Raw genomic sequence first — 17,396 nt, forward strand, 5'->3', positions numbered from 1 at the left:
CTTCAAAAGTAAACCGGAAAAATAAAATAAATAAGATGAAACTACGGAACAGTTAAGTTAGAAGCAGCTCAGGTTGGCATGGCCCAGAAACTCCCCCTCTTCTTTGCTCCAGCCTGGGAGAGAGTACCTCCCCCTTTTGCTTCATTTTTCTGGTCTTTCACCTTGGAAACCTAAGGTCACCTGTGAATCCAGCCTCGCCTCTTTTCCTTCCTATATACTGCCATGGGGGCCAGAGCCCCAAACTCCAGGCCTTGACTCAGCCCAACCCCCTTGCTACTTAATTTTCTAGTCCCTGGCAAGCTGCACGCAGTCCTTGAAGGAGAGCCCTGGGTCTGGCAGGGTGGGTTTGGGGCCACTCCCTTACTGACCATCAGCTCTGCTCTACAAGAGTCCCTTCATGCTGGAAGGGCCATGTCTCCCCCCTCCCCAGCCAGAAGCTTTTGTTCATTTTTGGCCCTGATGCTGGGCAACCGTGTGGAATGCCCCCTCCCCTTCCTCCCCTTCCGGCTTATCTAAATCCTAATTCTTCAAAGAAGGGCTCAAGGCCCTCCCCAAGCCATGGAGCCAGCTGACTGTACCCTGGTAACCCCCCCCCCCCATCTATTTCTACCTGGATATACTGGGCCTTTTCATCTCCCCAAAGGTGAGTGGTCCTCCAGCAAAGTGGGGGCACAGGAAGCCAAGGCAGCTGCCTAACCCCCCACCTAACCTAGGGGGCTTCCTGCCCACTCCCCAAAGGAGACCTAATGGTGTTGGTTAGACTCCAGAAACGAAACCAACTGACCCAGCCTGCAAACAACAAGAACAGGCCAAAAAAACTTTTTTTTAACTTTTTGACTTAAAGAGACCCAGTCTTGAGTATCTTTCTGGAAGCACTTCAAATACCCCCTAAACAAGTGCAGGGGAGGGCCTAGCCCTCCAGGAAATCTAATGAACAAAACTTCCTTAAAAAAAGTTCCCGCCCCTAACCTGAATCTCCAGTCCTTACCAAGATCCATCCTCAAATCATTTTCTTTAATTTTATTATCCACCCGGCAAGGTCTTCTAAACAGGGTCAGGGTCGAGGGCTCTACTGTTTTAATAATCAAAAATAAAATAAGAGGAGGAAAAAGAAGGGAGAGGAAGAAGCAATTTTAGGGGAAGGAGGGTGCAGGGGACACACAGGACTTGCTGGAGGTAGGGTCTCGCTCTGGCACAGGCTGACCTGGAATTCAAGGCACAAAGGGAGGTTTGAAACTCAGTGATCCTCCTACCTTAGACTCGTGAGTGAGTGCCCTTAAGCAAAAAAAAAAAAAAAAAAAAAAAAGACATTCTGGAGACTGAAATGTTTGCTCAGTGGTTTTGGCCCCAGTAACCATGTAAAACCAGATGCACAAAGTGACGTGCGCATCTGGAGATTGCAGCGGCTAGACCCCTGGAGTGCTCCTTCTCTCTCTCTCTGCTTGTAAATAAATTTATACATATATGGATACTCTGCCTAGTGTTGTGGCAGCTCCTGCCTATATTCCCAGCATTTGGGAAACAGAGACAGTCTTGCTGGAAGTTCAAGACATGTCCAGACCATCAAGTACAAAACAAATACTTCTGTTGGCCAAGAGAGAAACCCAGGGCTCACCACCATCAACCTTGTGACAGATGCTGGTCTTTACATGGACCTTGTCACTTAATGCCACTGAGGCGGGCATGACCTTCTCACTTGCGGGATGAAAACACTGAACAAGGTTAAAAAAAAAAAAAACTGCTAAGGGCTGGAGGGGTTGCTTAGTGGTTAAGGTGCTGGCCTGCAAAGCCAAAGGACACAGGTTCAGTTCCCCAGGACCCACATAAGCCAGACGCATAAGGTGGCGCATGCATCTGAGTTCATTTGCAGCCATTGAAGACTCTGGCGCGCCCATTCTCTCTCTCAAATAAGTAAATAATTTTTAAAAACATTTTTAAAGCCGGGCATGGTGGCGTATGCCTTTAATCCCAGCAATCGGGAGGCAGAGGTAAGAGGATCACCATGATTTCGAGGCCACCATGAGACTACAAGGTGAATTCCAGGTCAGCCTAGACCAGAGTGAGATCCTACCTCGAAAAACCAAAAAAAAAAAAAAAAAAAAAAAAAAAAATTTAATTAAAAAAAAAAAACTGCCAAGATCAAGATTTGAACGGATGGCTAGGCCATTGTTGGACTTCAAGGCTGGTGGCCTTGGCACTCTACCACCTCAGCAGAGGGTGTTGCTCCAATAATAGTGGGATAGTTACATCTGCTGCAGGGGACAGTCTTACAGTAGCCAACAACAGTGATTTAAACTCCTCCCAACTGGCCCCAGCAGCTTTTGCCACCTCCCTTTCTGAGCAGGCCAGGATACGAGATCAAAAGGCACATCTGAGGGCCCCTAAATTAGGTTATTTTTCCTCGCCAGGGCACCTGCAATTGGTCCGCAAAACTGCCGAGAAAAATTGGCAGCTTGATCCAAGTAAATACGGAAATCCTCGTAGTAACTGTACAAAGGTGGAGGGGTCAGACCCGGGTCCCCATTTTAGATATGAGGAAATGGAGAAACGGAGGTGAAGTGAGTCGCCCAAATTCGGGGAGCTGGCTGGAGTTGCAGCCAGTAACTAAAGTGCATTCGCGTGCCCCACTTTTGGGTGACACTGTCTTACCCTGTGGTCGTTCCCCGGCACAGTGGGTGTGGCGGTGTGCACGCTGGCCCATGGTGAGCAGTGCCATGGGAAGGAGGTGCCAATGGCAATTAAGATTTCAAAAATGCCTTTTCGGGTTAGGTCACTGCAGACCTACTCCATCCTGTGGCATAACTCAAGAATAATGACTGCTCGTAACATGAGATTAGCTCTAATGAGCAGGTGCTCACTAAGGGTTTGTAAGATGAATAAATGAATGCATGTCAAAAGATACTTCTCACATGGGAGGATAAAATGAAGGATGAGAAGAGCCCTGGGATAAATGTGCATCAGGCGCCCCACATGGAACATGGGTCTGGGGACAGAGGGCAGGCCTGAGAAATCTAAAATGTAAATGTGAAAAGGTATGGAGCGCCTGGAGAGGTGGCTTAGCGGTTAAGCGCTTGCCTGTGAAGCCTAAGGACCCTGGTTCGAGGCTCGTTTCCCTAGGACCCACATTAGCCAGACGCACAAGGGGGCGCATGCATCTGGAGTTCGTTTGCAGTGGCTGGAGGCCCTGGTGCGCCTCTTCTCTCTGTCTGTCGCTCTTAAATAAATAAATAAATAAATAAATAAATTATATATATATAAAAAGAAAAGGTACAGAAGCTGAGCGCATGGTGGCGCACGCCTTTGACCCCAGCATTTAGGAGGCAAAAGTAAGAGGATCGCTGAGTTCCGAGGCCAGCCTGAGACTATGTAGTGAGTTCCAGGTCAGCCTGGGCTAGAGGGAGATCCTACCTCAAACACAAACCAAATTATAGAAGGTTGGGAGACAAAAACTACCATGTCTGGAGAAGTATGCATTGATGAGGAACTTCATTTTGCCAATGAAAGTTGTTTTGGAAACCAAGATTTAAAAAAAAAAAAATAGAAAGAAAACTGGGCGTGGTGGCGCATGCCTTTAATCCCAGCGCTCAGTCTTTAATCCCCACTCAGGCAGACGGAAGAGAATTGCTGTTATATCTGAGGCCTGCCTAGGACTACAGAGTGAGTTCCAGGTCAGCCTGGGCTAGTGAGACTCTACCTGGGGGTGGAGGTGGGGAAGAATAAAGTCACTTTTGCATAGAAGGCAGCACCAGGGTTTAAAGTGCAAACACAAATAAAGAGAGGACAAAACCTGCGGTGGCGCACGCCTTTAATCCCAGGGCCAGGGAGTCAGAGGTAGGAGGATTACTGAGTTTGAGGCCAGCCTGAGACTATAGAGTTGAGCTTCCAGGTCAGCCTGGACCAGAGGGAGACCCTACCTGAGGGGTGGAAGGGAAGAGTGGACAGCAGTTAGGAGACTCATGGAATGAGACACTGGACCAAAGGCTAAAATGACACTGACTACAATCACCACTCCATCTTTCCTGTCTAGATTGGTGCTAGGATCCACTGATCTCTGGGCTAAGACTAACTCTGACATGATCCCCAAACTGTCCTCCAGAGACTAGAAACCTAGATATACACCAAGAGTATGCAAAGTTCCAGAAAGCTCTCTCAGAAAGGTGGCTGGCTCCCTCTGAGAAAGCTAGACCCACTGCATGAGCTGGAAGGCCAGGCAACCCGCTCACTGCTTGCTACCTTTGCTTCTATCTCCAGCACCCCCCCCCCCCGCGCACCCCAAAAATTAGCCGGGGAAACGATAATGCTATTCAGCCTGCAGATAACAATGGAATGAGCTGCAAGAACATCTAGGAGCAAGTTTTCCTGAAGAACTTTTACTACATACACAGATCATGTCCTTAAGGCTCCATGGAAGACAGTCACATTGCAGACTCTGGATAGGGGCAGTTAAAAGGTATATACAGGGCTGGAGAGATGGCTTAGCAGTTAAGCACTTGCCTGTGAAGCCTAAGGACCCCGGTTCGAGGCTTGATTCCCCAGGATCCAAGTTAGCCAGATGCACAAGGGGGCGTATGTGTCTGGAGTTTATTTGCAGTGGCTGGAGGCCCTGGCACACCCATTCTCTCTATCTGCCTCTCTCTCTATCTCTGTCATTCTTAAATAAATAAAAATGAACAAAAAGTTTTTTAAATAAAAAAGGTATATATATACCTCACCTCCCCTTGGTAGAAAACACTTTTAAGTTCTGCTTCACATTTGTTAAGTTCTGTCCACACTGTGTCTCTTCTAGACTGCTAAATTTCAAGGAAAGAGTTTGGGGTGAGGGGAACAGGGCTACCTCCTTCAGACAATGCTCCCTCCTATCAGGGCAGACTGCTGTCTGGTTTCCTGTCTCTGAGCTCTAGCATGAGTGCTTAGGATGAGAAGCAGGGTCTGACCAGGCCTGAAGATGACAAACGCCATCACAATCCTCTTCCAACTCACTCCGAAAAGCACCTCTACTAGGTATCAACGATTTTAAGAATTCACGGATCCCTCACTCCTGCCCCCCCCCCCCCACAAAGCTGGAACGGGTGAAAACAAGGCATTGAGAGAGATGCCCAGTTTTCAGACAATGTGATTTCTAGTAGTTAGAAGACCAGGTCACTTAAATCGATGTGTTTTTCCTTAAATACGAAGCAAAGAGGGAGTTGGGGAGATGGCTCAGTGCAAACTCTGACAGCCCGAGATTCGATTCCCAAACCACCTACATAATCCAGGTTAAAAAAAAAAAAAAAAGCCGGGCGTGGTGGCGCACGCCTTTAACCCCAGCACTCGGGAGGCAGAGGTAGGAGAATCACGGTGCGTTCAAGGCCACCCTGAGACTACAGAGTTAATTCCAGGTCAGCCTGGACCCTAGTGAGACCCTACCTCGAAAAACCAAAAAAAAAAAAAAAAAAAAAAAAAAAGGCTGTATGCATCTGTACTGTTTACAGAGGCAAGAGACCCTGACAAACACACTGGAGTGCAAATCGATACAAGGAGAAGAAATACTGTCTAGGAAGGCTGATTTTTCTATCAAAAAGGTGTGGATTTGTGGGCTGGAGGTACGGCTTAGCGGTTAAGGTGTTTGCCTGCAAAGCCAAAGGACCCAGGTTGGATTCCCCAGGACCCACATTAGTCAGATGCACAAGGGGGCGCACGCATCTGGAGTTCGTTTGCAGTGGCTGGAGGCCCTCGTGCGCCCATTCTCTCCTCCCTCTTTCTCTGTCAAAAATAATAATAATATTTTTTAAAGTGTAGATTTGGAGATGTTACCAAGGCAGGCAAGTATCTAAAGGGAGATGGAGATAATATATTAAACTAGGCATAATGAGTTAAGGAGATGGTCAAGAGATGAAACTATTATTCCCACGTTTTCATAACTGTAGTTAAATCAATTCCCTTCAATTATGAAGATAGCAGTTAAACTGCAGGACAGAATATGCTGTCACCGAATCAATCCTATTAAATGAGTCCTTTTCCCCACCAAAGCAGAAAGAATGATTTGGGGGAAACCACATATAGACTATACAAAACCCAGTTGACTTGCTACCAACCTTAGAACTACATTTCAAAAACCTGCTTTAACTTGGATTACTTATAAACTTCAGTTTAAAGGTCTCTTGCTCCAAAAGTCAACTTAAGTTGCTTTACCTGAGGAAGAAAGAAAAAATAAACTTACTGGAACTTTCTAGGACACCCATTATTTTTCAAGGAAGGTGTCAGTAACTATTTGAATCAACTTTCTACCATGGTTTTAAACTTTTTTGGTTTTTCAAGGGAGGGTCTCGCGGTAGCCCAGGCTGACCTGGGAATTCTCTGTAGTCTTAGGGTGGTCTCGAACTATTATCCTACCTCTACCTCCCTAATGCTGGGATTAAAGGCATGAGCCACCATGTCCTGTAGGATAGGATATTTAAAACCAAGGTTCTATTATCATAATTTGGACTTCAGGTATCTTTTCAAATTAATTCTATTAAGGAAAACTGTATATCATTTCTTTAGATTGCAAAGGAAATCCCCCAATCAGTTTTAAAAGGATACTTGCCAAAGTTTTCTTCCCCCAATCATTTCTTTAAAATTGAGTTTCTGGAGAGCCAAGAGAAAAAAGAGCTTGTTACAGTAGGCTGCACTCAGAAATGGGCTAACTAAACTCACAATCAAAAATACTAGAAAACTGGTAGTATGAAAAATTCGTCACTGAAAAAGAATGGCGTCGTCCTATTTTCAAAATGCAAGAATAAGTTTTTCCAAACTATCATTAAGAGAAATGTGTCACTAGTTCTTCTTTTCCTTGGGCTGTTTATTCTTAAAATGGCTTGAAAAAAAAAAAAAAGCAAATCTAGGATACAGTAGACTCTGTCTGTCCTTTAAAAAAATATTCTATTTTAATCTTTGTCCTTAAAAAGAAATAATCCTGGAATTTTTTTTTTCAATATGCCATGCTTTGCTTTAACACTTTAAAGATTTCTCTTGAAACACAAGCAGACACTTCCAACTTAACTCAGGTGGGCCAAGACTGCTGTCTATCTAAATCTAAGAGCCTGCCTTGGGCAAAGGGAAGTTTATGTGCATAAGAGTGGGCCATATCTTTCAGAAAGACTAGATCTTCCCCTGTAAGGTGTTAATCCAGATCCAAAACTGACAGCTTCAGGGCAAAAAAAAATAAAATAAAATACCTATCTTAAACCAAACACTACCCACCTTCAGAATTACAAACAACAAAACCTTCCTTTTAGATGCCTTGGCCAATATGCCCACAAATTCCTCAAAAAAAAAAAAAATCACACTCCAAGAACGAAGACATTTTTTCTAAAAGGTAAAGTGTATTGATTTGCCCATATAAAACAGCTGAGCAAAGGGTGGATGTAAAAAGGTTAACTGACTTCTCATTATGACATAAGGCAGGCATCTTAAGCAATCATCGGGTAAGAGACATGGTAACTCCCAGGGTGGAGATACAGAGTTTAGGGGCAGGGACCATGGCCTGGTCCAGGCTACTGATCGACCAGAAAACAGCCTGAAACAGGAAAGAGCACACACATATGCCACTTGGAATGTATGACGCAAACCCCAGCCTTGAAACAAAGAACAGGAAACAGCTCTGCTGGCTGTGCTGGAGAGAAAGCACAGAGAAACATTTAGCCGGCCCTCCCTGACCCTATATTCATGAGCAGCTGGAGTTTTTTAAGACAACAACAGGGGGGTGGAAGGTGTTTGTTCTATGGGTGTGAATAATAACACCAGCTTGATACAGGGGACCTGCCCTATTTACAAACAGGAGCTGCCACACACAGTAAACATCCTAGGTGCAAGTGTGATTTTTATCCTATGCAAGCTGCAAAGACCTTTTACATGAAGGCCAGCTTGGCTCCGAGATTCCTTTTGTCCCTTTTCTGCCTGGTCCCAACCCAGACTAAATTCTAGGCTGGGGTTAAGATTATGACCCAGCCCTCTCTCCCCGAGATCAGGCAGAAGAATCAAGGTAAGGTTACAATAGGCTTACCCCTACAGAATTTGAATTGGACCAATTATTTAAACCCTCCCTACCTGGCTACATTCTAAGACACAAACTAAGACACTCATCTAGCCTCCTCCTGAAATTCTGCCTTTTTCCCCAGGCAGCAATGAACAGCTGTGGAACGGCTCACACCTACTGAAATGCACCTCTGGGTGCTTCTGTCCCCGACATTTCACTTATTCCAAAATTGTGGAAGACATCATCAGTTTTTACTGGGCCCCCTGTTATGATGGATGTCTATTCTCTTTTAGGTATTTTTAAAGTAGTACAATCCAGTTCAAGTCCCATCCCCATTATTTTTCTTTACTTTTTAGTCAAGATGCTCCAACTCAGATTTCCATGATCAGAGATTTAAGGATTTGGTGGTGTGGAGACAGAAGTACAGGTTTAAGGAAAAAAAAAAAAAAAGGAAGGGGGGAGGGGGAAGCATCACTGTGCCCATAGCAACAAGATTGGGTTTTAATTTAGAAACTTTGCAGTGAATAAAACAATAGCTTCTTCCAAAGCGATGCTGTTTTTTACAAGGCACAAGGGTTAGGGATCTAAGAGCTACTTTTCTTTGTTATTCTCAGATTTCTAATTCTTACACCAGCTGAATGTTCTCCACAGTGCATGTTCAGGACCCCAACCAGGGTACATTAGTCTGTTTTCCTCGGAATAGTTCTGCAGCAAACCCCAAGGATGAGAAAGTGGTTTTTCTAGGGGGTTTCAGTTAATCAAATATCTAATTTCAGATTGCTATTAACAGCTGAAGGTTAACTAACACACGTTCAAGCCAAGGAAATTACTTTAAGTAGTCTTTATTTTAAAGAATACTAACTTGCAAAATTCTGGATATGTTTGTTAGATAGCCCCCCCCCCCCCCAACAAGATTGTCCTGAGAGGAGGCGACTTAGCATACAAACATAAGTTCCTTATAAAAGCGTCCTCAAGCCAGGCGTGGTGGCGCACGCCTTTAATCCCAGCATTTGGGAGGCAAAGGGAAGTGGATCGCTGTGAGTTCGAGGCCACCCTGAGTCTACACAGTGAATTCCAGGTCAGCCTGGGTTAGAGCAAGACCCTACCTCGAAAAAAACCAAAAACAAAACAACAACAAAAGAACCTTCAAATTCGTACATAAAACACTCATTATCAGTAACTGGCCTGTGCCTCACTTAATTCTAGTTTCACAACCAGATATTAAATTTAAATGAATTCAGAATACTACTTCATTCTTTTCCCCATACACCAGACTCTTGTGAGACTAATCAATACATTTAAAGGGTCTTAGGTAGTATTAGTGGAAAAAAATTCTTAGCCAAAAAAAAAAAAAAAGAAGAAAAAAGAAAAAGATTCTCGATTGCTTGTAAACTTTGTTGGAGAAATGCCGGGTAAACCATTAAACACAACTCATTTATATTTGCTTATTAGTATTGTATATTGCAATGAAATTTAAAAGCAGAACTCTCTCAGTTATCCGCCAAAGAAATGGACACGACAATCACAGGTCTTATCTGCCATCTCCCAAGATAGCCACTCGGAAATGTTAGGTAGCTCCCAAAGCCATGGGTCCTGGGTCCATACAACAGTCCTCCGGTACGCACCCGGCTCGGACCCCTAGGACTGCAGGACAGTGGCCAAAGACGCTCTCCAGCCACGCTGCAATCCCAGCTTCAGGCACTGCGGCAGGTTCTCTCGGGGTCCCCTAGGAGGACTCTCCAAAACCAGGACGGTTGTTCCCCACCACCACCATGCCCCAAGGAGCCAAACGCCCTGGGTTAAGCTCTAGGACCCAACCTAGGATGCTCCTGCAGTCCCACCCATGGCAACCAAGTTTTCTTGCCGGAGGCCCCGGAGAGAGACTGGCTCCAAGTTTGCAGAGCAGGGCGAGCAGCCGCGCGCCCGGGCGGCGGCGGCGGAGGAGGAAGGGGGGGCGCGGGGCCGAGGGAGGGAGGAAGGGCGGGGAGGGAAGGACGCGGGAGCCCGGGAGCCCGGGGAGGGGGGCAGGAGTTGGGGGGAGGAGGAGCAGGAACCCGCGGCCTCGGCGCTACCTTTTCTCCTTCCTTGCAACGCCGCCTTGCCACACGCGGAGAGAGCCCCGAGGGTGGCCAGGGCTTTGGAGGGGCCAACGGGTGTGCGGACACATGGAGGGGGGTGCGGAAAACCACACAGGTGACCCCCCCACACACACACCGCAGATCCGAACCGCATCTCGTCCATCCCACACTTTGGAGCCGCGAGCCCCCCCCATCCTCACTTCCCTCTGTCTCCCCCCCTAACCCCCTCCATCTCCGGCTGCAAGGGAACCCACCGCACTCTCCCCCCCTCCCACTACCATTCCATGCACCTCTTTCTCCGGGAAGAGGGGGGGGGGAGAAAAAAAAAAAGAGAGAAACACACATGAAACCAGACAAGGCAAATAAGGAGAGGGCGCATAGGAGCCCCGGCGAGAAGGAGGGAGGTGAAAAAAAAGAAAAGAAAAGAAAAAGGTGAGGGGGAGATTTGGACTTACTTTGCACGGTGCTAAGCGCTGCCGAGGGCAAAGAAAGGACCGGATCCCCGCCGCGGCGAGGGTTGTCCACGGTCCTCCTGCGTGCGAGCGGTAATGTCAGCAGCGCTCCGGGGCCGGCGGCCGGGGACAGGCGCGCGCTGCGCTGCGCTGCGCTGCGCTCGGGCTCGGCGCGGCCTCGGCTCCGCTCCGCTCTGGCTCCTGGCACCAACTCGGAGGCAGTCACATGACGCCGGCGCCGCTCGCTCTGCCGCGAGCCTCCCCGGGGCTGGCGGGGTAAGTAGAGGCTGGGACCTAGGATGGGAGGGTCAGGGAGGGGAGAGGAGAGGAGAGGAGAGAGAGAGAGAGGGAGAGGAGAGGGAGCCGCCGCGGCCGCCCGCCCGGGCTGGGCGGATCCCCACCCACCCACTTGGGTGGAGGCAAGCCGCCGGAGGGGTCGGCCGAGTCACCCGGCGCAAACACGCACCCCGCCCTGCGCGCCCTTCCCCCGCCGCCTCCGCCCCGTCCCCGCCCAGTCACCCGGGGACGGCTTGACAGACACTCATTATTCCCCGGAGCCCCGGCGCCGCCCCGCCGGCCCGACCTGTCCCGCGAGGGAGGAGGAGTAGGAGGAGGCGGTGGAGGTGATGGTGGCGGCGGCGGCGGTGGCGCTGCGCGGAGCAGGCCCCAGGGCTGGGCGTGCGTGCGCGGTTCCACCTCCGCGCCACGCCCCGGCCCTCCGCCCCGGAGCCCGCGCGCCCCGCCTCGCTCGCCTCGCCTCGCCTCGCCGCCGCCGCCGCCCGAACCCCCGGCGGCAGGGAGGGGAAGGAAGGGCGGCGCTGCCCTCGCTCCGCTCCGCTCTGCTCCGGGCGTCGCTCGGCTGCAGCCCGCTGCGCTGCCTTCCAAAACACGCAGCCGGCCGGGCGAGCCGGGACGGTGCAGAGTGGGGAGGAGGAGGAGAAGGAAGGGGACCCCGGGCGGCCCAGGGAGCCATCAGCCGGCTCCGGCGGGAAGGAAGGAAGGGCTGGGTCCCCGGAGCCACCTCGTCTTGCCAGCGCAAGACACCCAGGGTGGAGGAGCGGGTGAATGGGATCCCCGGAGGATGGACGGGCAGCCGGAGAGGATGGCGTGGGGAAAGGATGGGGATGGCTTCGAACTCCTGACCTCCCAAGGCGCTCTTTTCTTTGTGTCCCGGGGCGCCGGGTGGCCCTCCTCTACCCACTGCTACATCCCCGCTGAGTCGTCCCGCGGGGTGGTCCAGCGGGTGGCGCCTCCTGCCCGCGGGGACTGTTCTTGGAAAGCCTGGCGCACCCCCCTGCAGGCTTGCAATCCCGCCCGCCCCCCCCCCAGGCCCGGCCTACCAACCACTGCTGCGGGAAGGCTCAGCCCCGCCGGCCCCGGAAAACTTGACAAACTTCGGTCAGATTCGGGACCAGTTGGGCTCGACCCCGCGACCTTGCATTTCGCTTTGCTTCCCAGGGAGAGCGCGAGCGAAAAGGGATGCAAAAAACAAAACAAAACAAAAAAACCCGCCTTGGATCCAAACCAGGCCCTTGGGACGAAAGCTTGAGCTAGCTTGGTGCTAGAGTTTAAAATGCCTTTTTGAGTTTGTAATCAGGAACGCAATAAAAAGAACAAAGGACAAATTGGTTCAATTGTCTTACTTCTGTGTCTTTTTTTTTTTTTTGTTATTGTTTTGTTTTAAACAACCCTGCTTCAGTCTATATATAACTAGTTACTGCTTCAAGACATTTTTAAAGGCCCTTGAAGTTCGCTGTTTCTCTGATGCCGCATCTGGGCACGGCACATTTTACAACATGAGACGTATATTGCTAGCCCCTTCATGCAACTGCACAACATTGTAAAAATACTACCAGGTAACCTCAAGCAGTGAAATTGCCTATTGTCAATAATGCACGTACCTGCCGGCCGTGGTGGCGCACACCTTTAATCCCAGTACTCGGTAGGCAGAGGCAGGAGGATCGCTGTGAGTTCGAGGCCACCCTAAGAATACATAGTGAGTGCCAGGTCAGCCTGGGCCAGAGTGAGACCCTACCTCGAATAAAAAAGAAAATAATAATGATAATAACACGTACACTAAGGACCATGTGGGGGATACCCAAAATGAACCGGGTTCATAGGCCATCATGCTGGTCCCCCCATTCATTCTTTTTTTTTTTTAAAATAACATTATTTATTTATTTGAGAGAGAGAATGGGCACGCCAGGACCTTCCGCCAGTGCAAATGAACTCCAGACACATGTTTACTTTGCGTATGTGGTTTAGGTGGGTCCTGGGGAATCAAACCTGGGTTCTTTGGCTTTGCAGGCAAGCACCTTAACTGCTAAATCATCTCTCCAGACCTTAATCATCCCTGAAATGTAAAGGTGTGAAGATCTTGAGTGTGTGTATGTGTGTGTGGGGTGGTGTTTCTGGTTTTTTCCTTCTGGAGGTTTTTCCAGATAGGGTCTCTCACTCTCTTAAGCCCAGGCTGACCTGGATTTCACTGTGTAGTCTCAGGATGACCTCGAACTCAGTGATCCATTTACCCTCTGCTGGGATTAAAGGCATGCTCAACCACACCCAACATGGTTTTTCTTTTTTGGGGGGAAGGGGAGTTTCGAGGTAGGGTCTCACTCTAGTTCAGGCTGACCTGGAATTCACTATGTAGTCTCAGGGTGGCCTCGAACTCATGGCGATGCTCCTACCTCTGCCTCCTGAGTGCTGGGATTAAAGGCGCGCTGCTGTTTTTTCTCTTCCCTCCCTCCCTCCCTCCCTTCCTTCCTTCCTTCCTTCCTTCTTCCCTCCCTCCCTTCATCCCCTCCCTCCTTTTTTTCTTTCTTAATCAGGAAAAGATGCAAATTAAAAAAAAAAAAAGTGGTCACCAGGTGTGGTGGTGCATGCCTTTAATCCCAGCACTCAGGAGTCAAAGGTGACAGAATTGCCATGAGGTCTAGGCCACCCTGAGACTACAGAGTGCATTCCAGGTCAGCCTGGACTGGAGTGAAATCCTACCTCAAAAAACCAAAACAAAAAATGTTGCGCTGGAGAGATAGCTTAGCAGTTAAGGCACTTACCTAAGAAGCCTAAGGACTCAGGTTTGATTCCCCAGTGCCCATGTAAGCCAGATGCACAGGGTCGCAAATGCATCTGGAGTTAGGTTGAAGTGGCTGGAGGCCCTGATGCACCTACTGTATCTTACCCTTTCTCACTCTCTCCAATAAATAAAATATTTTTTAAAAGTGTTGTATATCATGGCTTATTATCTGTAATTATGGAAATTGTCAAAAAAAAGTGTTGTATTTGTGTCATTTATTAGCTGTAATTTATTGATCACTGACCATTGAAAAACCATGGATTTGGGCCTAAGGACCGGAGTTTGATTTCCCAGTACCCACATAAAGTCAGATGCACTAGGTAGAGTTTGTTTGCAATGACAGGAAGCCCTGGTGCTCCCATTCTCTCTCTCTCTCTTTTTGCATCTTTCTCCCTCAAATTAATAAATAAAAACAGGAGCCGGGCGTGGTGGCACACACCTTTCATCCCAGCACTCAGGAGGCAGAGGTAAGAGGCTCGCTGTGAGTTTGGGGCCAGTTTGGGAGTAGAGTCTAGCCAGGTCAGTCTGGGCTAGAGTGAGACCCTATCTCAAAAATAGATAAATATTTTATCTTTATTTATTAGAGAGGGGGAAGCAGGTAGAGAGAAGAGAGAGAGAATGGGCATGCCAGGGCATTCAACCAAGGCAAACGAACTCTGGACACCAGGGCCATCTTGTGCTTACATGAGCCCTGAGGAATGGAACCTGAGTCTTTTGGCATTGGAAGAAACATCTTAACTGCTAAGCCATCCCTCCAGCCCAAAAATAAATAAATAACCAACTAATAAAATGCAGACCCAAATGTCTGTCCTTTCGGTGATTTATTTCCTTTAGATCAAAGTTCAAGAGCGTTCCACCACTGGAGACACCTCCCTTTCACAGACTTCCTTCTCCCTGCTCTCTCCTCCACTCTCCCCTGCAATTCTCCAGCTCTCCCTCCCACCCTGGCCATTTGCACATGCTCAGTTTTTCTCTCCCAATTCCTTGTCCCCACCCCCCCGTCTCATTTCCTAAACTATTGCTCATCAAAGCCTTGATTTCATTGGCGATTTCTCAAAAATATGTCTTCTCTCACCACCATCCTGCACCCCACCTTTGGACAAATCGAGGTGCTTCTTTGTTTTAAAGTTTTTTTTGTTCATTTTTATCTATTTATTTGAGAGTGACAGAGAGAGAAAGAGGCAGATAGAGAGAGAGAATGGGAGTGCCAGGGTCTCCAGCCACTGCAAACGAACTCCAGACCCGTGTGCCCCCTTGTGCATCTGGCTAACGTGGGTCCTGGGGAGTTGAGCCTCGAACCGGAGTCCTTAGGCTTCACAGGCAAGCGCTTAACCGCTAAGCCATCTCTCCAGCCATTGAGGTGCTTCTTCATGGTGCTGTGTAACACCCTTTTTCCTCCTTTTTTTTTTTTTGTGAAATAGTAACTCAAGTAACTCAGGCTGGTTTTGAACTCATTATGTAGATAAGTTTGACCTTGAACTTCCTGATCCTCCTACCTGTACCTCTGGAAGTCTAGGTGTTCATCGCTATGCCTATACCTTTTTGCTTTTTCTTTCTTCCTTTGTGGTTTTTCGAGGTAAGGTCTCATTCTAACCCAGGATAACCTGTAGCCTCAGGTTGGCCTTGAACTCACAGTGAATCTCCTAACTCAGCCTCCCAAGTGCTGGGATTAAGTATCTAGTTTCCGATGGTGTGGGGGATTTAGCCCAGGGCCACCACCCCCAGCCCGTTTTTCCTTTGTTGCCTGCCCCTCCCCCCACCAGTAGAGTCTCACTCTGGTCCCTGGGGTCCTGGAACCCGCCATGACCTTCCTTCCTCTGCCTTTGCACTGCTGGGATTGAGGGTGTGCGTGCCTCGTGCCTCGCTTCGTTAACCTTGTTTCAAAGCTCCTCTGCCTGTCATGGTGGCATGTGCCTTTAATCCGAGCACTCTGGAGGCAGAGGCAGGAGGATTGCTGTGAGTTTGAAGCCAGCCTGGGACTACAGAGTGAGTGCCAGGTCAGCCTGGAGTTAGAGTGAGACTTTACCACGAAAAATCTAAACCATACACACATATTTATATTGGCAAAATATTTGAGGGAGAAAGAAAGAGAATGGGTACACCAAGACCTCTTGCCATTGAATGTGAAAACCAGACACTTTCTACTTTGTGTGTCTGGCTTTGTGTGGGTACTGGGGAACTGAACCAGCTTTGCAGAAAAGTGCCTTTAACTGCTGAGCCATCACCCCAGTCCTGTAACCTTTTTTTTTTTTTTTTTTTTTTGGCCCTCAATTTACTATGTAGCTAAGGATGACTTTGAACTCCTGACTCCACCCCGTACCTCTCCACCCACAGTGCTGGGATTAGCCGCAGGAACCACCAGCCCAAAGTTCAATTTCACTTACTTATTTTAATTTTCAAATTTTTATTTGTGGGTGAATGTGCACACGTGCCAGGGTCTCTTGCCGTAGTGAATGAAACAGCGTTTGCATCACCTTTTCACATTCTGCTTCAGTAGTTGGCTTGGGAATTGAACCCAGGCCTGGGTGGGGGGGAGGGTTGAGGTAGAGTCTCACTCTAGCCCAGACTGACCTGGAATTCACTCTCTAGTCTCAGGGTGGCCTCGAACTCACGGCGATCCTCCCACCACTGCCTCCCCAGTGCTGGGATTAAAGGCGTGCGCCATCACGCTGGGCCCAGTCTTCTCTTCATCCCCAACACTAGGGTAGTGTGTGGCTATACCAGGTGATCAGTCCATCCAGGATACATATACTCTCACTGGAGCACTTGCCCGCTGCTCCTGGCTGACAGCCAAACTGCAAGCCTCTGCATCAGGCAGTTGATGCTCATGGAAGGGCACCCGGCCTTGCTCTCTGCAGAGCCACGAGTGCTGGCAAGCCAATCATGGGAGCCCCACCCTCCTGGCTGGATAGTAGTATGTGACCTAGTTCTGGCCATTGGGACTTAAAGAGAAGTGTGCTAGGGGCTAGTGGGAAATGCTTTGATTCCTCAACAGGAAGCCTCCAGGCCTGCTTGGTGAGTTGTGATGTGAAGATGCCATACGTAACTGTGTCGCTGCGGTCATCTTGTCAACAAGAGGAGAAAGGAAAGCCAGGGTCTCGGATTTCCACACGGGCAGTTCGTTTTCTCCTCATACACCTCTTCAGTGACGACTTCTCTGAGGTGGCTTTCACAAACGGGTTTGCCCGGCGTGGTGGCGCACGCCTTTAATGCTAGCACTAGGCGCAGGTAGGAGGATCACTGTGAGTTCGAGGCCACCCTGAGACTACATAGTGAATTCGAGGTCAGCCAGGCTAGAGTGAGACAAAAGAAAGAAAGAAAAGAAAAAGTAGTCAGAAAGATAAATGGATGGATTTTTCTTTTTAAGGCATTTTTCAAATTGATAAAATGAACCCAGCATCCGTGGTACACGCCTTTAATCCCAGCACTGGGGAGGCAGAGGTAGTGGATCACTGTGAGTTCAAGGCCAGCCTGGGGTACAGAGTGAGTGCCAGATCAGTCTGGGCAGGGGGTGGGTCACTACCTCAAAAAAAAAAAAAAACCAAAGAAGGAAAAAAAAAAGATTAAGTTAAAAGATGCTATTTAGGGGCTGGAGAGATGGCAAAGTGGTTAAGGGACTTGCCTACAAAGTTTAAGGACTTGGGTTCAATTCCCCAATACCCACATAAAGTCAGATGCAGAAGGCGGCTTATGCATATGGAGTTCATTTGCAGTGGCAGGAGGCCCTGGTGTGTCCGTTATGTCTCTCTCTCTCTGTGGCTCTGTCACTTTCTCAAATGAAAAAAATTAAAATA

The 17,396-nt window shown here is 48.7% G+C and overlaps 1 protein-coding gene across 4 annotated transcripts in view; it reads right to left on the reverse strand.

Moving 5' to 3' along the window:
- Nucleotides 1-10,663, reverse strand: part of Klf3 (Kruppel like factor 3) — a 40,601-nt gene extending 29,938 nt beyond the window's left edge. The window contains exon 1 of one of the 4 annotated variants that reach the window (XM_004658656.2): nucleotides 10,530-10,663. The gene's annotated coding sequence lies outside the window, so the exon portion shown is untranslated. Of the gene's footprint in view, nucleotides 1-9,621; nucleotides 9,641-9,814; nucleotides 9,869-10,068; nucleotides 10,088-10,529 lie in introns of those variants that run through there. The other 3 variants (XM_045161670.1, XM_045161669.1, XM_045161671.1) reach the window with 3 other exon arrangements.
- Nucleotides 10,664-17,396: the final 6,733 nt, after the last annotated feature.

Source organism: Jaculus jaculus, chromosome 11 (assembly GCF_020740685.1).
Source record: "Jaculus jaculus isolate mJacJac1 chromosome 11, mJacJac1.mat.Y.cur, whole genome shotgun sequence".
Lineage (NCBI taxonomy): Eukaryota > Metazoa > Chordata > Mammalia > Rodentia > Dipodidae > Jaculus > Jaculus jaculus.